The sequence below is a fragment of the Nicotiana tomentosiformis genome, chromosome 2 (genome assembly GCF_000390325.3).
Source record: "Nicotiana tomentosiformis chromosome 2, ASM39032v3, whole genome shotgun sequence".
Classification (NCBI taxonomy): domain Eukaryota; kingdom Viridiplantae; phylum Streptophyta; class Magnoliopsida; order Solanales; family Solanaceae; genus Nicotiana; species Nicotiana tomentosiformis.
Genome location: NC_090813.1, coordinates 76,724,858 through 76,732,001, shown reverse-complemented (window position 1 = coordinate 76,732,001; position 7,144 = coordinate 76,724,858). Strand labels below are relative to the sequence as shown.

Sequence of the window (7,144 nt, the reverse complement as noted above, 5' to 3'; positions counted from 1 at the left end):
GACATAAGCATAAATAGTAGCTACGCACGGACTCTCGTCACCTCGTGCGTACGTAGCCCCCACAATTAGAAGCAAATAGCAGTTTAAATCACCTATGGGGTAAATTTCCTCTTACAAGGTTAGGCAAGAGACTTACCTTGCCTCAAAGCCCGCTTTCCGGTCTCAAATTCACTCTAAAGCCTCAACTCGGTGCCGAAAAATTCGAAACTAGTCAAATATTTGTATAAATTAATCAATATATGTTCCAAAGAACCGTTCAAGGAATGAATCCAAAGAATCAATATATGTTTCCGGTCTCAAATTCCAAAGAATGAATCATCACCTGCAGCTAGCAAGCATCAAGGTTCAAATCAAAAGTCTGCATAAAGAACCGTTCAAGACTCAAGATCAAGCTTCAGAAGACTTATAAATAGGAATCTTGTAACTCATAGCTGATAGGCTTAGTTAGTCTTTTTTCATTTTGATTTTGATGTAATAACAGGACCACGGACCGGAGCCTCGAACGATACCTCACTCGACTCCCTCGTCCTCTCCACATATTACATTACTTCATTCACTTCTGAACTACATGTGGCCTGATTCCTTTATAACCAAGGATATGTAGGCAGCTCAGATACCAGGGCTCGGTCACAATCTTTTGTCCATCTTTATTTTTTTTTTGAATAATCGTCGGGTCAGAAATTAATTATGTTGCTTACTTAATTTTTTGCGTGAAAACTCTTCGAGTTTTCAAGCAAAGAGGGGCATCTGTAAACACGTAATTTTTGACCCGCGCAACGTTTAAAAGTAGTATTTACTTATTTTCAGTTTAATAGGATTTCAGTCAACTTTTAATTTTAATTTCAAAAAAACATAAGTTTAAAAATACAAAAAAAAATAAAATTATAATACTTCTTCTCATATTAATTAGTATATTTTGGTAGTATTTTTATTTTTTATTTTTTTTATTTTTTGTTCAATGAGACAGAATTGAATTTGGACCAATTGGGAGCTCATTTTCTGATTTTAGTGGCCCAGCAAGACAAATGTCATTTTTCCCAATTGCTTTTAGCCCAAACCCTTTTCTCACCCATAAAACCCCTCCCTTAATCATAGCCATTGATCACTTTCATCCAAGGGCCACTATTAATTCCAACACCCCAATATAACACAAGAGGAGCTAACCTAATTCCTAAGGTTAGAACGGCCGCACACACCTCTGAAAAAACAATCTCCAAGACTCACCCCTCCCCCTTCAGATCTTCTAAAAAAAAAAAAAAAATCTCTTCAAGGTAAAATACAAAGATCCTAAAATAAAGAAAGCTGACCGCATCTCCCTTCATCAAGAACGAAAGTCCACCAGCCTAGTTCCAAGGCAGCAGTCGTCCCCCTCATTTTGAGATCTTCAACCCCCCCACCCCCCACCCCCCCCCCCCACATATGTTAGAGAAAGAGCACGAGAGAACAAAGAGAGGAGATCTGGGGAGAAATTCTGTTTCCATCTTCTTTTGGCTCGAACCAGATTATACTATACTTGAGAGGTCCGTTGGAGTCGAGGTCGTGGTTGAAATTCATCGGTGAAGGTTCATGGTATAGGTCCTGGTTACGGTTGATTTCGCACGCTAATTTGAAGCTCCTCTTCGTTGTAAACATTGGAAAATTTCAGCAATAGAAGATCTTCATCTATAAAAGGTTCATCCTTTTCTTAACCGTTGTTTCCATTGCTGCTCTTTCATCATGTTTCCTTCTGATTTGTATATCATATTTTGATTGTCTACCTTCAATGATTCATTGTTCTGGGTTTGTTTTATTTGATTTGAGTGAATACCGGTTGGTGATTAACTAGTCAGTCCATCTTGGCTCATGAAATTTGGAAGGTTGGCTGAATTATGTTGATGGAATTAAACCTCTGTTGCTCGCTTCGTTTTTAAAAAACTATTGTACATTAGATCAAAAATGGAATTCGGAGCAGGGGACTTCAAAGTTAGTTATTAGTGATTGATATAGTGGTTGTATATGTGGCTTATCTTATTTTTTGGTTAAGATATGAGATTTTGTTTTAGATCAAAAATGACTTATCTCGTTTCCTTTAGTGTAACTACTAGTATATATTTTTATTTTCCTACTTCATTAACTTAAGTGCGAATATGAAAAATCAAGGGTGGCCACAGATAACTATTGAAATAATTCTAATTTTCATAACTACGGGCCTTTACAATAATCTCATATTAGTATAGAATAAATAATCACTCTTGAATACTTTAGTTTGCTTTAGGCACGATTAATGAATCATCGTGGCCACGGGTACGATTCTCGTGGCATGGTCACGATACGTAAATCCTATTCGGGTGTGCATTTCATGTGACCCGACCACAACTTCTAATAATAATAAAAAATAAATATGTCGTAAATCGCGGGTGCATTTCATATGGCGCGGTTTGCAACATGTACCAAATGACAAGTGCACAATATCGCGACGTGTTCAAATAAGTTCCGTAAGTATTAAAAGCAGTTAAAAAGTAAAAATGCACAATAGGCTTTAAATATGTAATAAATCAGATAATTAGGCCAAGTATTAATTGTTAAGCGACCGTGCTAAAACCACGGAACTCTGGAGTGCCTCACACCTTCTCCCGGGTTAACAGAATTCCTTACCTGGTCTTCTGTGTTCGCAGACCATAAATAGAGTCAAATTTCCTCGATTTGGGATTTAAAATAAACCGATGACTTGGAACACCATAATTTATTCCAAGTGGCGACTCTGAATTTAATAAATAATCCTATTTCAATTAATGTCACTTTAATTGAAAAAACTCCCCTATTCCCTATCCCTTCGGGAAAAAGGAGGTGTGACAATGATATACTAGGAATCTGTAAACTTTCACTTATGTTAAAGTTGTAATGATAAAGTTCAGTTGTAATTTAGAAATTACTACTAATATATATCCTCCATATTTTCTTGCATTTTAATATGTATATTAATATATATGTAGTATTTTGAATTAATTTTTTTTTATAAATAGGTGCAGATTCACCTGGAATCAAGGAAGGTTGTGGACAAGCTAGAATAAAGGTATTGAGAAGTAAAGAAGTCGGAAAAGATAATATTAGAGATCATAGTTGGTAAATGGAGGTCAGTCAAGGCAATTCCAGAGCAAAGCTATCAAATGAGTTGGGAATGACTGCTCAAAAGTTTCTTTCACTTCCAAACAATTGAAAAGAACTCACAAGAGGAGAAAGATGCAACACTGAATAGATTACTTTTTTTAGACCGTCATATTTTTATTGTAGGACATTAGTTCGTCATAAATGTGACAATAAATAGACTTTGTCCCAGAATTGCCTTATCAATAAAATAATATATTCTTTGACAATAAATTATCTTTGTATTTTTTACAATTGTAATTGTCACTAATCATGATGATTTATAGTAACGTTTTTGTTTTGTCGGTAAAATTATTATTTTTAGTGACGAAATGATAATTTAACTATGCAATTGTAAACCTTTTTTATAAAAGCAGGGTTGTTACTAATTTATACATTTAGGATAAAATATTTTTTGTATATAAAAGCTATTCTTTAGTGACGATATTGCAACTTTTTAACTACGAAATATATATAAGTTTAGAGACAATTTATGTCGTCACCAATTAAACTATATAATTAGTGACAAAGCAGTTTTGTCGGCATTGATGACCTTTTCAGTGACTAAAATGCACTATCAACTACGAATGTTTTATACTTTTTTTTGACGATTAAGTTCGTCATAAATTCTATCACTTTAGGGATGAAAAATAATTTCGTAGTTAATATAACTTTATTTAGTGATGAAACACAAATTTGTCTTTGTATACTATTAGTGATGGTGTTTTAAGGACGAAAGATTGACAAAAAAAAAAAAATTGTCACCAAAAGCCTTTTGTGACAAAATAATTTTAGGTGACAAAAGGGGGGTATACGGCGGAAGGTGGTGATATGTGGGGAAGAGAGAAAGAGGCGGCTGTTTAGTTGAACTCTGTAGAACTCCGCCGGAGAAGACGGACGGCGGTGACTTCTCTGCAGGAGAGAGAGTTGAGGGAGAAGAGAGAAAGAGGATTAAGGGAAAAGATTATACAGTGAATAACTGTGTATATTTGGTATTAGCTATGATGGGTAAATTGAAAATTCATTGTAGCTATAAAAAATAATTAAATTAAAAGGTAACTATGATCCATTAATAGCTCTTAGATTTAGCTATGACAGATAAATTTTCCTTCATTTAATGGGCTTTTCTTTGAAATCTATTATATTTGGGGATTTTTACATTCCTATACACTATTTAAAAATTTATTACCAAACATATCTATATTTAGTTAATTACCCGACCTAAACAAGTTTTGTTTATAAAATAAATATATTCCACCTTAAAAGGCTCACAATCCATTATTAGTGTCTTCAATCAAGAAATTTAGTTACACCCTTTTTCTTTTTTTTCTCCTCTTCTCTTTCCTTTTTTTTCTTCCGCCTTAATTAATGAATGGTGGAGAACAAAAATATACTCATTGCCAAGTTATGATGTGCATATTCATCTCACTTTCAATGTTATCAATATCTTATTTTCCTAAAATGGGCTTTTATACCGTTGTATCCCTATAATCGTTTGAAACACTTTCTCTGCTCGCAATTTCAGTGGCCACCATAATTAAAGAAAAGATGATGTATTTTAAAGTGACAATAGCAGCGATTGCGGAGGGTCTCAAATTCGCCAATTCACCCGCCGTTAAAATCAAAGTTTAAAAAGGAAGTCAAAAATGTAAGCAAAAGAAGAAGATCCAAAAACTAAATTTATACAAGCTAATTATCTGAAAAAGTTTCTAATTGACTAGAATCTGAAATTTTGATTTTGTCTTTTAATGTATGCTGGTAGTGAGTCCCACATATTTTATACAAATTTTATACAATGTGTCTTTTGTATATTTTGTAGTTGATTTATACATAGAAAAAATAAATTTCATACAACTAATTATATATTATACAACTTAACTACAACTTATCGACAACTCTCATACATTATTTTTACATAGTTAAGCTCAACTACAATATCATACAACTTAAATACAATTTTTATACAATATATCTTTTATATATTTTGTATCTGATTTATACATAGTAAAAACAAATACCATACAACTAATTATATAGTCTATAACTTATTTACAACTTTCATACATTATTTCTACCCAATTATATACAACTACAATATCATACGACTTAAATATAATTTTTATACAATATTGTTCAACTTTCATACAATATTTAAATTAAAAAAATATATAAACAACATAATATAATTTTTCTACAATTTTACTACAACTTTACTACAATTTCGTAAGTATAATGCATGTCATGTCTTCTTCTTCATCTTCGAGTTTCAATCTGAAATTTAGCCAAAACCACGTCTAATCTTCACCAAAATACCCTCAAAATTGAGATATAAACTCCAAATAATATTCTCAATTGTTTGCAACAACACCCAATCCAAATAAATAATGGTTTTTGAAAACCCAAATTCGAATTCAAAGCTTCAAAGCTTTTTAATGGTTGTCAATGGTGGAATTGCTGCTCTCTTTTCCTTTGCTTTACATTACTGGAATTAGGGATTGAGAAATAGAGAGAGACGTAGAGAGAATTCTCAATTATTTGCAACAACACCCAATTCAAACAAATAATGGTTTTTGAAAACCCAAATTCGAATTCAAAGCTTCAAAGCTTTTTAATGGTTGTCAATGGTAGAATTGCTGCTCTCTTTTTCTTTGCTCTACCTTACTGGAATTAGGGATTGAGAGATAGAGAGAGACGTAGAGAGAGAGACAGAGAGAGAGAGAGAGCGCAGGAGAGAGAGAGAGAGAGAGAGAGAGAGAGAGAGAGACGGAGAGAGAATAAGAATGAGAAATAATTGATTCCTAATATAAAAGGATATTCATTTAATTCCTAAAGTGTATATAATTGGTAAATTTGTATATATGATGTAATTAAATTAAAACTTGAGTATGGAAGGTAATAAGATTTCAAATAGTGTATAGGAATATAAAAACTCCTTATATTTGATCCATTAATTAATGTAAGGCACATGGATCTTTTAATCAAATTCTCGTTCACTGAAAACCCAACAAAGGATGCGCAAAATAGCCTAGTTACGAAATAACCAGGAGAAAGCTTATTAGATTATTAATTATTGGGGAAGTTATTTGGATAGACAATATATATTATTATACACTAATTATACATAATATATATATATATATATATATATATATATATATATATATATATATTATGTATAATTAGTGTATAATAATATATATTGTCTATCCAAATAACTTCCCCAATAATTAATAATCTAATAAGCTTTCTCCTGGTTATTTCGTAACTAGGCTATTTTGCGCATCTATATGTTAGGATCGGGTTACCAGGTAGTGCGAAATTTAGCCAAACAACGTTATAATGACAATAACAAAGACAATGCAAGTTGATAATAACGGCAATTAAAGAAGATAAAGAAGACACAAATTTAACGTGGTTCGGTCAAGGTGACCTACGTCCACAAGTGGAGAGGAACAATGTTACTATACCAACAAGAGTACAAAAGAGAGTACAAAATTAGAGTAAATACTCTAATTAGTCCCAAATACCCCAAGAGAATAACCTCACAAGATCACTCCAAAGAAAGGGTTCACACAAGTGTTTCCCAACACTCACTCTCTTATAAAATACTCTATAATGAAATAAAGGAGGAGAAAGGAAGACAAGAGTGAAAAGCTCTTGAATTGGTGTGTTTACAAATGAGGAGAAGCTCCTCTATTTATAGCAAGAAATCATTGGCCTAATAGTGGATATTATGTCATGACAAATGTCATGATCCACAAAGTTTGTTATAGTGGATATTATGTCATGGCAAATGTCAAGATAATTTGGCCCCCACTTGAGAAGAAGCCAAATTAATGGCCATATTACAAATCTCTACCTTAGCCTAATTTCGGCTTATATATAGTAAATTTTTTCCACCTTCTTCGCAAATACCCCAATGGGCAAAATCATTCTTCGTAAATGCCAATCAAGAACTTGGACACTGGAAGAGGTTTTGTGAACATCTCGGCAGGATTGTCTCTAGTGTTGATCTTCTGAA

General features: G+C 32.8%; 1 long non-coding RNA gene across 1 annotated transcript; it reads left to right on the top strand.

The window, feature by feature from the left end:
- The first annotated feature begins 1,072 nt into the window (after positions 1-1,072).
- On the top strand, positions 1,073-3,357 carry LOC104088414 (uncharacterized). Its single transcript, XR_684540.4, has 2 exons — positions 1,073-1,671; positions 3,003-3,357. It is a non-coding gene; the product is annotated as an uncharacterized lncRNA (long non-coding RNA).
- Positions 3,358-7,144: the final 3,787 nt, after the last annotated feature.